Raw genomic sequence first — 13512 nt, 5'->3', positions numbered from 1 at the left:
AATAGTCTGATTTTTTTGTTGTCCACTTTTATTGTGCAACCTGAATTTGTTAGCATGAGCTTGACTCCCTCTCACAAAACAGCCACACTCAAGAAGGACCCTAATAGTATTTTGGCATCTTAAAGATAAGCAGATTGACAACAAGTCTATGCATGTATACTCAGACGTGTGTTCTATTGGATGAAATCAGGAGGACTTGCTCCAAGATACAGCACTGCAGCTTCATTGTGGCAGAAACAGTGATTAACTAGAGCCTTTGTCATAAACATTAATTTAGCAGATTTTTCCCCCATTGCCACGCTTCATTTATTTAGAACTCCAAACAACTTATTTATTGAGCATGCATCTTGATTTGCTTGCAGAAAGCTTATGAAGAGGTTAGATTATATCCAGTCTTTATTGAGCATCCATTCTGATTTGTTTCTGTAGAGGTTATATAAAAAATGATCGTTCATCCTGATTTGCTTGTGGTAGGTTTATATGTGTTCCTGTTATTCATTCATTCATTTCATAGTATTCAATACATTTCCCCATCACTTTTCTAGCCACAAAATGCCCTTTTCTTTTTTTAGAGTGAATTTGTTGTACTAGGGTGACAGTATACTTGATCTACTTAGGTTGCACAAACCTAAATGTGCTTGAATCCTTCCTGTGAAATAGTGACATTCAGGAAGCACACCTTATTATTACATTTGCATCCCACACTTCTTCACAGGAGCACAGCAAAGCATACAAGGCGCTTTCCCCACCCATTTAATCCTCACCACAATCACCTGAAGTAGCAAGGGTCTGGCCCAGTGGGTTTGATAGATGAGTGGCGATTTGAACTTGAGTCCTAGTTCAACACTAGGCATGACTCTGGGATGGGAATCCATCAACCATTCAACCGTGATTTACCTTTATTCACAGCTGCCCCACACTGGATGACATCTTCATCTAGCTATCCAGTGTGACCCCAAGCTTATTTATTTGTCATGCAGAGGATTGCCAAATAATGGCCCAGGAGATGACATCATCATCCCTTCTGTGTATATGGTAGCACTTCATCCCTGCTTGTCATTGTTCCCCATCACTGCTCAGTATGTGCCTGTTCCATGCAAAACTGAAATGAAAGAGTGACCGACCTTCACAACAGAGTGATAATTGGTGGCAGTGCCGTCTTCCTAGTTTTCCTATCCTAATTAAACATTTTTTCTCTCACTCACTACAGATGTTAAAATTCATGAATGGGATGAAGTGGCTACTAACTCGTGAAAACATATGTTGTAATAATTGGCTTAGTTTTAACAGTTTTTATTGCAATAGATGAGCACTACTTCCCTCTCTGGAATTTGCCACCACTATCTGGACAAACATCATCCACTACATTCCCTACCAATCACAGATTTCTGCAAGAGATGGCATCAGAACTTGTCACCCACCTTGGGGAGAAAAGTGTTCACTTTGCATTTTCATGCAAGCCAAATTAATTTGCACTTTCTGAACCCATAAACAAACTGAATTGTATTGCATGATGGAAAGTTTCAATAAAAATTTATGGCTATTTGCACTTTTTGAATTTGTGGTGCAATTCTCCAACAACAACAACAAAAAAGAAAATATCCAGTGTGAAAGGTGTTTGCAGAAATGCATATATTACTTATTTATCAATTATTAAATTTATGTCCTGCCCTTCCTCCCAAGGGATCCTAGGGCAGCAATGAGTGAAAATAATGTACAAACCTACATTATGTTAGAAGAAATTACTAGAAGAAATTCATATATTAAGCCAAATTGCATGTGGAAATACATATATCAAGAGAAATCCTCACATAAATGTGGATATTATGTGCAGATTTTAAAGAAAAAATTGCAAATTGATGTGAAAATCTGGCAAACTGGACATAAGGTTGGAAAAATGAGAAAGTGAAGGAAAATAAAACTGACAGATTCACCCTTTCCCAATAGAAAGGCAAGGTCCATGTATAAGAATATAAGTATACTTCAGCATAGGGGGACTTTTGCCCAAGTTCACATATTTGGAGATGCATCCAGGATGATGCTTAAATTCAGACAGGAGTTTGGGTCCAAAGTTGTTTTGCTCTCCCATGTCTATAAAACTGTGGCAGCCATCTCAAGATGTACCACATTCCGAGAAAGTGTTCATATAAGCAGGGAGTGCAACCATACATACTGGCCCCACCCCTGCTATCACATCATCTGCTAGCACTGTGAATGGGGATATCCTGTGCATGTTTAGTAGGCCTCACCTCTGCAGGCTTGCCACCAACACGAGGACAACATGAGAGCAGAGGATGTGAAACCAGGCATGGGCCCAGGACATGGATGCTCTGGGAGGAGCTACTCAAGATGGTCCCACTCCTATGCTGAGTAGTGTAGAAGCTCAATAAGTAAGGGCCATAGCTCCATGATATTGCACCTCCTCTACATGTTGAAGAGCCCAGGTTCTATCTCTGACATCTTCAGGTAGGGTTGGGAGAGACCCCTGCCTGAAACCCTGGAGAGCCACTGCCAGTCAGTGTACACAGTGCTCAGCTAGATGGACCTATGGTATTCTTCAGTATACTATAGATCCCAATGTTCCTATGTCTTCTGAAGATGACTGTGTTCATTGTGTACACATAAGCATTAAATTTAGGGTTAGCACCAATGCATCCTTTCACAGGTGTCAGGGTCTGAGCACCCCAGCAGAACCCTCTTTTTTAAAAAAGTCATACTAGCTCATACCAGCTTTAGATAACCACCATATCTCTTCAACCATGCCATGGAAGTTGAGTGGACACAGGTCTTGATATGGAAAAAACATGGCTTCTACCATGAAATTCCAGTGCAACCAAAATAAGCCCCTCACCAATGAACCCATTGTGGTTGGGGTCCCTCTGAACAGCACTTTGCACTGGTTAAACCAGAGCCTGAATTTTTGCTGAGGTGCCAAAGCTATGTTAGGGCTATGCCAAGTTTGGGGTTTGCATAGTTGAATGGTGCTCTATTTGAGGGGGAGGGTTTCCACAGAAAAACTAGCATGTCAAGGAAATAGCAAGAAAAGACTTCATCTGAAAAGGACCCTAACTGTATGCTACTTCTGGCTTCCCTACATGAATCCTTCTCAAAGGACAATAAATTTAAGTGGTCTTAGAGTGGGGAGGAAATGACCCAAGATATTTGAAGTGAATTGGGCTGAATTAGACCCAAAGTCATTGCAGGGTTTGATTTGCTTCTTTTTGGGATTAACCTTTGGAAAATCCACCCAAATCTATTTTTGGTGGTGTAGCTTTTGCTACTTGTGTTTCAAGGGAGACACTTGAGATTAAACTCCCTTGTCTGAACTGTTCTGGTATAGAACACTTGAAAACATGTGGGGTGAGGGGAGCTCTTCCTCACAATAAGGGGCCAGGGGCCCATTTTGGCAGCTCCAGTCTCACATAGCTGTGAACCAAAAAACACTTAGCTGAGAAGATGTCCAATTGCCTTTTACAAGCAAGGTGTTTATTTGCAATGTGATTATGCAGCCCAATAAGCACATTTCACTTCTCTGCATTGTTTCCTGTCCATAAACATTAAATAACTTCCTTAGCTTGGAATGGTTTCTTTCCCTTCCAACCTTCCGTAGCAGGGAAGGGGGACATCAGCCCTCCCAAATCATTTATTTAATTCTATTTATGGGCCTAGTTTTGTGGAACTCAATTCCAGTTGAAATCAGATAGACCCTCCCTGCTGAATGGTGCCTACTGAATATTTTAAAAAAGAAAGAAAGAACGAATTCCAGCAGGAATGTTAACTGAAATCTGATTTTATAATTCTAATGACTTTTATCTGCATTTGTATTGAGTTAGTTGTACACCGCTTGGAGACCATTGTTATTAAATGGCATATCAATTGTTGGAAGGAGTAAATGAATAAATGAATATTAATCACTTCCTTTGAAACCTCTCAAAGTGATCTAACAATAAAAACTGTTAAAACAATTTCACATATAGAAACAATTAGGACAATGTCATGTATAAAACCATTTCAAATCCAATACAGATGCAGACTTGGATATCAAAACCTCTACTGGCAAAATTGTTGTTGGTCTACTACTCCTATCATTCCTAGCTGTCCACTGGGAGTGATAGGTATTGCTATTTACTGTGGGTGGGCCTTGACAAAATTGGAGAAGGCACATTATAACTGTCTAAATACAATAAGCAGAACTAGGTATAGATAAATCTATCAGTTTCAGTTTATCTCAGTTTCTCATTTTCCAATAATAAAGTCAGTTCTCTACATTTTCACATGAAATTTCAATTTGTTTAAAAGAGGAAGGGACTCATAAAAATTTGGCAACTTAAAAATGAGAATTTCTCTTAATAAATTTATTTTTGTATGCAATTTTTACTAATACACACATTTTTACTGGTCATTTCCCCTAATATGATGCATTTTGCATGTTGTTATTTTCACTAATATATGCATTTTTGTACATATTGGTTGGATAACCACATCGCAAAATTGAGAGAAGGTTGGCTGGGTTTTGTTCACATATTGTCCTGAGAAGCGTGAATTAGATCATTTCTCATTAAAGTGTGAACAAGATCCAGTTTCTCCCCAATCCCTGCCTTGATAAAATGTATCCATTTCCAAAATAAATGCCTGAGTAACCTCCCTAGTAAAAAAAAAAAAAAGCAGTCGCTGTGGCAAAATCATCTGCTCGATGGAAACTTTTGCATGGGCAACTTTCCTCGTATGGCTTTATAAAGCTTGTCTTGTGGTTTCTAGATCCAAGCGGTTTTGCCTTTGCCCCACTGCTTTCCCCTGAAAAACCCATTTTTCAGTGCTAGATCACAGTAAACATCAGCCTGGAGAAAACATCACTGACATTTGCTCCGATTCAGTGGTAAATAGCAGGTTTTTGTGGGAGAAAGTGATGGGGCAAGTGGAAGTCGGAAGGTATATCCTGGAATTGGGCCTGGCTGGCTGCAACTTTGAACTGGAGTTCTGCATGTTTTGTTGCAGGCGCCACTTCTCTTGCTTAATGCCCATCCTCACTGAATGTGTCTAATACCATGTACCGTAATTATGAACCATAACCATATCAGGGTAGGAAAGAATTCCTTAGATCAGGGACATGGAACTTGTGACCCTACAGTTGTTGATGGACCCCAATTCCCATCTGCCCAATGGCTGCAAGGATGAAAATTGTAGTCCAATGTCTGTTTGTCATCTATTTTCACCTTGCACGGGCAAGTACTGTATTAAGTATTAAGATACTCCAGAAAAAGGTTGCACCCCTTTAAACAAGTATTTTTCTCTCTCTTTCTCCTGAGAAACCAATGTCACAGCACTAAACAGTTGATAAAGAGTTCCTCTTGCCTTCCAGTCTTTTCCCACATGCAGAATTCATATTAACATCAGCAGGACTGACAGGCATGCAGAACAAATAAGCTTATTTGCTTTGGCTTCTTTTGTTTGAGCAAATTCTTCACTGTGCAACACATTGGCAACCACTAAGTATATCTAAGCAAATAACTTGGGAGTGCTCAGTTATGTGACAACTCTGGCCTCATTTTCCAATGCCAATTCATGCGGGTGAAAGCGGTAGTTCTAGTCTCCTCATTTTTATCAATCAGAGATGCTCCCATCAATTCCTACCATGAAACTTCTGTGTTCTTTGCTTGCCATTTGGGATAGTTAATATGTTGAATATTAGAAGATAAGATACTATAGATTAATGGGACATATAGAGTGGTTCCGTATAGTTAAGCTATGGTTTTTCCAGTAGTGATGTATGGAAGTGAGAGCTGGACCATAAAGAAGGCTGATCGCCGAAGAATTGATGTTTTTGAATTATGGTGCTGGAGGAGACTCTTGAGAGTCCCATGGACTGCAAGAAGATCAAACCTCTCCATTCTGAAGGAAATCAGCCCTGAGTGCTCACTGGAAGGACAGATTGTGAAGCTGAGGCTCCAGTACTTTGGCCACCTCATGAGAAGAGAAGACTCCCTGGAGAAGACCCTGATGTTGGGAAAGATGGAGGGCACAAGGAGAAGGGGACGACAGAGGACGAGATGGTTGGATAGTGTTTTCGAGGTTACCAGCATGAGTCTGACCAAGCTGCGGGGGGCAGTGGAGGACAGGAGTGCCTGGCGTTTCTTGGTCCATGGGGTCACGAAGAGTCGGACATGACTAAACGACTAAACAACAACAACATAGAGTGGTATGCAATGCTACACATACTCAGAGTAGACTCACTGAAGGTAATGAACCAAATTCTGTACTGGCTTAAGCTTCCTGATCATCTTCAAAGGTAGTCCCACATAGAATTCACTGCAATAGTCTGGGTTGGGAGGTCTCCAGGACATGTATAACTAAGACTAAAAATTTTGGTCCAATAACAGCCATATTTGGTGAAGCAGCCTAAGCTAAACATAAGCACTCCTAGCCACAGAAGCCACTTGGGACTCTAGTGACAGACTGAAAGTCAAGAGTTCTTCCAGACTGCAAAAATCTTCCTTCAAGGAAAATAAAACCATTCCAGTAACAGGTTGCCACCTAAATCCTGGACACAGGGACTGGTCACCCACAGTACTTTTATAAAATCTGGATTCAGCCTTACTTTACTGACCCCCATCCAGCCTATCATTGCTTCCAGGGACCACCCACACAGATTCTCTTGATTCAGATAGAATGGAAAGATAGAACTCTGTGCCATTAGCCTACTGAAGTCACCATGGTCTATATCCCTATTTGTCAGCTTCCAATGGTTTCATATGGATGTTGAATAGCATAGGAGACAGAATGGGCGATTATGCATCCCCACAGGTCAAAAGCCATGACGATGAGCAACAGTTCATGAAAAATCAGCTCTCACACAGCCAAGATAACATTTAAAGCATCCCACAATGAAGGCTGATTTTGCTTATGGCTAACTGAATTATTCCTGGACACAGTCTACCACGCCATACTGATAACTACATTTCAGCTGACATGGAAACAGACTAGGTAACAACAAACATCTATGGCTTGAAATGGTATGGTTCCTCCATTAATTTATGTGCCTTGTGAGCCAGGAACACTCCTAAAATAAAATTCCAATCATCTCCCCAGTCTCTGTATTAAATTCTACATTCTGCAGAAGCCTCAAAACATCGTTTTAGGAGTAGAGTTATTTCCTCCAAAGAGCTCTAAAACTTACAATTTCTGTGACTGAGACCTACAAATCTTGGCAAGCTCTGAGCAATAAAAAGCAATCTCAGTGGAATTAGTTGTCAGCGTATTCATATTATTATTGTTGTTGTTATTGTTATCCCGATAATTTCATTTTGCACAGCTTCATAATCTGGTTAAGATGGAACAAAGGCTTGAACTCACATTCCATCTTGCACCCCAAACTCTCAGTGAAATCAAGAGAGATCAGTGTTTACATTTCCGCAGAGTGTTCAAACTGCTCTGGTCCCGAATAGATGCTTTGATTACAAATATTAAATAGCAATTTTCTGCTTTCATGAATTGCTCTGTACCGCACAGCATGGTCATCCTAATTTGATTAGTTCTACACATTTATTTATGTTTGCTAGGATATCCTCTCTCCTGGCACTGCGAATGAAGTTCCAGCTATCCTGCTGACATCCTTGTATTGTATTTTCCATGCTTTGCTGCCTGATCCGGATTCCAGGGAAGAATGAAGGTTGCACCTCCATACTGAGTGCTTAAGGGCTAACACACAGCAGCTTCTCTGAGATTCTGTTCTTGTTCACTGATCGCTAATGGCTAATGCTTGGGATTTGAATAGAGATTAAATGACTAGCTTTTCCAATGTCACCACCAGCAATTTTTTAAAAAGAAAAAGACACACACACATGAACACACACACTAGAAAGGGGAATTCCAAGCCAGGAAAGCAAAAGAGACATCCTAGAAAGTGGGCAAATTCCTTTGGACAGCTTCCAAATATCACGAGTTTCTGTCTTAATGCACTGAACACTTGGATGGCTGCAAAATGAACAAAGGAAAAGCTGTGATTCAGGACATGGATCTCTTTCTCTCTCTCTTCACCCCCCTCCCCAAAGGAAAATTAAATAAAATATCCATCAGTAAGCAGAGTTAATGTAGGGCAGGAAAAGGGGTGTCATTGTGGGTGGCCCAAATTAGAATTTTCAAGTGTTCTGTTTTAGAGGAGTTTCCTGGAAGCTTGCCCAGCGTAATTAAAGAACAGGTAACTCTGAATTCACATAACTCCAATAAAAACATTTTTTTTTTCACTTTACAGTGTCGTAAGCATGCCAAAATGCCCCCCTTTCTTTTGGAACAATGGGATGGAATGGCATAGATGAATTGCACCTTTTGACAGATGTAAGTGTGTCGTTTCCAAATCTATGCTATACAAGTTTCAGCGTTCTGGGAGTAAAAACAAAACAAAACATAATTTCAAATATATTCTTAATATCATAAAAAATAGAATTAAACCTTTACATGGTAATCAGCAATAGCAGGATCAGAAATACATAAAGAAGCATTTTATTCAAACATCAGGACTGATCTGAAATAATGAAAGTAGCAAACTTAATGCAAATCAATACAAATCCTAATCCGTTTAACTGGGAATAAGCTGCATTGTATTCAAATGTACTGGGAAGACATGGTTCAGGTTGTTCTGTACATTACTAGGTATCATTGAAAGGAAGTCAAACACCTGTAGTTAGTGGCCCACAAATCTGTGTAAATATTTCATTATCTTTTAAATTCTATTTCTTTGTTTAAATTGCCCACAATGTGCTTGTTGGTGAGGCTAGGATTGTGCATTATTTCCTTGTGCCACTGAAAAAGATTGTTGGAGCGAAAATGTGCCTGGTGTTTATATAATCTTTAATAAATTTGTTATTATTTGTGAATTAAAATATTTGGCTCCCAGGAGGGTATCCCAGGGACCAAATGGTACATTGGATTTCCATTCCCAACAACACTGGAGATGGAGATCTGGTGTTGGGTCCCTCCTCCCTTCTGTTTCTCTCTTCTATTCTGCAGTCCCCCTTTGCCCCTTTTCACCTTCACCCCCATCTCCATGCCCCCTCTCCTTCCTTCCTTCTGCAACCCCACAAGCCAGTCCCATGGTAATCTCCCACATCTTTCTTCTCCCACACATTGCTACTACTAAGCACCCATTTCACCTTCTGCCCAACTAGGGAGAGATCCCTCCTCCTCTTTGGACCCTTTCATGACCCTGTTTTCGTCTTCAGTCCCATTCCCATGCTTCCTGTTCCCTCCTTTTTGCAATCCCCTTTGCTCTCCAATTTTCACTTTCACTCCTTTTTTCTCCACCCTCCTCTTTATTTTTCTCAACTCTCCCTTGCACCTAGATCACCCCATGCCCATGCCGCCACCTTTCTCCAATTCTTCATCTCCCTTTGCGCACAACCATGTTAATGTATCTTTAAGAAGAATAGACTATTAAGAGAAAGACTGTCAGTTAGCTTGTTCTGTTTGAGAATGTTAAGTTCATTTGATGGATCTTGCACATATATGGGTGTTTGCTTGTTAATGAAGTATTTCGTCTAAATTGTTGCATTGAGTTTGGAATAAGTAATGGATGGGAATAGTCTTATTATGAACTGGACTGGCATTCACTGACAGCCCCACCAAACCAGAGGGTTCAGTGGATAAGCTATTGGTAACTTCTGGGTGACTGAAACAGGGTACCAGGAACAAGCATCTAGAATGATGGTCAGAAACTCTACTCCAATTATAAGTTCTTCTGCCCACCACCAATGAAATTGGGGAAGCATCTTTGCAACTCCCCTCACACTATGAGGTGGAAGATAGTAATTTCACTACAACTCTTTCCCCCCATATTTCACTCAGTGGGAACCCACCAAATGAAACTTCCCTTCCCACAGGCTCTCACCTTAGGTAAGGGCCACATGCCTGTCTCCTGCAGTGCCTGGTCTCCAGTGCCTGGTCTCCCCTTGCCTGTCCCTGAAGTGAGGAGCCAAAGAGGAGAATCTCTTCAGGGACCACCCCACTGAGGTTGACCCTGCTTCGCACAGCAGAGGCATTTATAGTAAAGCAGGTTTTGGGCTACATCCCATCTTGTATCCAGAAGAAGTTTGCCTCAAGCTGCGGTTCAGGGGATAACCAATGGATGGCAATTGCTGCCTTTGTGCTCGACTTGCAGGCTACCCAGAGTTTCACTGATCACGGTGGGCCCCTGATCCCATCCAACAAGGATCTTCCTATGAGAACTCAGTGTGTGTTTAGTTCTTCAATTGTTTATTCAAACATTTAGCTCTTTATCATTATTTATATTTTAACTTTGGGTCACTAGAAGTCATAAAATAGTTCCGTGTGTGGAGAGGCAACATCTTTATTCAATAGTGTTTCTTTCCAAAATGCTTCAGACTTTTCTGAACTTTTGCTCTGTAGAATTATTTAACATTTCAGCTGCCCTTTCCAATTAAGAATTAAATTTGATCTACCCATTTCTCAGCCAGTACCAGCAGCAGCTTCCTCGTTTGTCTAACACAGGAGATACTGGAGATAGAAAGCAGATACTGCCAAGAACCAGGAGTGGGATTTAATGTGTGTCTTAACCATCAACCAACAGCAATTCTGCAGATATTTGTCTTTTAAGCATCAACCAAACCCAGCTTCATCCCAGCAGACAAAAAGTTATTTTTGAGCATTCCATTCCAGCTAAGCAGTCTGTCTCCTGATCTTCAGGGAGGGGGGGAATCACCCTTGAGATGTATTTTAGTTATCACATTTGCATCATGCTCACAGTAAGAAGCTCATGGTGGAATTTACAAGGTTATTCCCATTGTATCCTGTGGACCACTAATCTAGGACTGGGAAACCTGTGGACCTCCAGATGCTGCCAGACTACAGCCCCCACCAGTCCCAACTAGTGGTCAAGGATAATGGTAGCTTTTCTGCAATAACATCTGGAAGGACACAGTTCTCAGATCTGGTTTCAATAACACTCAACAGTAGGACTGTGCATCAGCTTCTGATGATTGAACCAGTTTGGGCCAACCCAGAATTCGGCTGAAGCATGTAGAGACAGCCCCAGGTTAGATTGGGTCCATCTGGAGTGATCTGGGGCTCTCAAAGTAGGGGGCATGGTCAGTTGGCAAGTAGAGGAGGCTCTTCTTCTCCCCCTTTCCCAACAACATATATATTTAGGGTGTAAAACCCTAAGAGGAAGAAACACATGTAGGCTGCTTGTGTGCATCTCATTGTCTTCTAATTAAAAAAAACAACAACCCTAATTAAAGACTGTGCAAGGTCCTTGATTCACTTTGGAGTCCAGATCTAGGCTGGCTTGGACCTGGATCATACCAGGTTAGATCAAGGCTGTTTCAAATGCCAGATTGGCCCCCAAATCAGACACTATGTTTACCATGCTATGGTCTCTCGCATGATAGTTATAGAATCAAAGAATCACAGAATCAGGAAGGTAATCAAGCCCAACCCTGTGTTGATGCAGAAAATCCACTTCTACAACATCTCTGATAGTAGCCAGCTGATCTAGCCTCTCCCGGGAAGCTTCTGATGAAAGGAGAGTCCTCCACCTTCTGAGGCAGTCTCTTCCATTGCCAAACACGTCTTACTTTCAGGAAGTTCTTCCTAATATTTGGCCTGTGTCATTTTTCTTGTAATGTGAACCCAAGGGTTGTTTTCTTTCTTTTCTTAGAAACATCAGCATACTATAGAGAGGGGAGAGCTGACCCTTCACTGTACACTATTTTCCTGGTCAAAATCAGCACTTCTGAAACACTGCATCACTGGGAGCAACCAGCAGGTTCACAAGGTGATTTCCGTGAGGAAATAGGGCAGATGGAAGACCCAGCTTCTCCACTTGCTGCCACTCCATTCAGGATCCCTTAAGGCAACGATGGGGAAACTTTGACCCTCCCAGTGTTGCTGAACTTGGCTCTGTGTTGGTGCCCACCTTGGTACCCACTGTCCCTGCTCCTGACCTCCACAAATCTATTTGGTATAATTAATAATTATGACAGTAATGAAAATAGTATTAATAAAATAACAATTATGATGATGAATTTGTACACTGATTTTCAATAAAAATTCTTCCTAAGATGGTTTGCAAGCCACATACCACACAGTGACAGGCAGCAGTTCTGCCAAGTTTCAGATGGGGGACACTCCCAACTCTACCTAGAGGCACTGGGAATTGAATCTGGGACTTTCTACTTGCAAAGCTGGCCCTCCACCAATAACCCCTTCCCCTAGAGATGCTGAGGACTGAACTGAGCACAGATCAGAGTAAGAAGGTCAGAGACCGGGCCAATGAATGGCAAGCCACTTTTTGTCTTTCCTTCCATAGAAACTGTGCTCACCAGAACATTATGCCCCCCAATGGCATGCTTTGTTATGATGATTGTTGAGTATTTTGAAACTGGCATGAGTGCCTACCTTCTTTGGCCATGGTTTTCAAAATGCATGTCCCAGGCAAAGGAGAAAATTGGCTTGTTCCCCTTGCAAAATGTCATTGTTTGCAGATTTGTTTGTTTTTCAAAACCCTGGACTATGTCCTGTTTACTGGTTTCTCAAAGCCATCACTGAAAGTTTCCCTTCCCTTTCATCATTGGCCACTTTATTCAGGGCTATTCTAAGTTTTAGTTTGTTCTGGACAAGCTGATGGAAATTGTAGTCCAAAGCATCTGCAGAGCACCAGGCTGAGGAAAGCTGAACTATCTGTTACAAGGAAGCTGGGGAGAAACACAGCAGAGCAGCATCTCTGTTTTTCTCACAGCAGCTAGTTCTGCCTCCAGTAATTTTATCCTTTCCTTGGGGGGGGAAGAGAGAAACAAAAAATAAATTGCTCAGTAATATACATTGACTGTAGATTAATCTTGCTTTCTACGCAAGAGCCAATTCTTGACAAATCTTGTTTCGCAACAGACAGTATCTGTTTTTAGTTTGCAATTCCTAATTTCTCACACATCTTATTTATTTATTTATTTAAGCAAAATTCCTAATTTGCAAACAAAACTGACAACTGACTGTCTGGTATCAAATCCCAGAGAGAAATGTTCTGGCATGCCGAGGAGGTTTACATTATTTTCTAAACCATTGTTTCCAGTGGTTGCTGTGACAGCACTTATTTAATTTCTTATTGTGTCTGCATTCAGTGGAATGCGTTTGGTTTTGCCTACCTCAGCAACTGTGCGATCTGAAATTTCACAAGGGTGGAATGAACAGGAAATGAAATTACACTGTTATTCTGATAATGGCTTGTTCCTATAGCACTGGAATCAACAGCAATTCTCCAGCTGTATTCAATGGCAGCAGAACCAAGTTTTTAAAAACGGTTTCAAAATAGATTTTTAATGTGATATATGATATTTTATGGAAGTGTGTGTATATACTTTGGCTGGGGAACTGGATCCAGCCGGTGGGCCAGATCCTTTTCTTCTCCCTCCTACCCCACCCTGCCCTGCTCCACGGGCCAAGTTTGACAGGTGGGAGAAGCTGTCCACCTGTCAATCACCTGACATCACAGTGATGTCAAGTGAC

This window comes from Podarcis cretensis, assembly GCF_951804945.1.
Source record: "Podarcis cretensis genome assembly, chromosome: 8".
Lineage (NCBI taxonomy): Eukaryota > Metazoa > Chordata > Lepidosauria > Squamata > Lacertidae > Podarcis > Podarcis cretensis.
The sequence above is the reverse complement of the archived record's forward strand: the minus strand, read 5'-3'. Positions refer to the sequence as shown.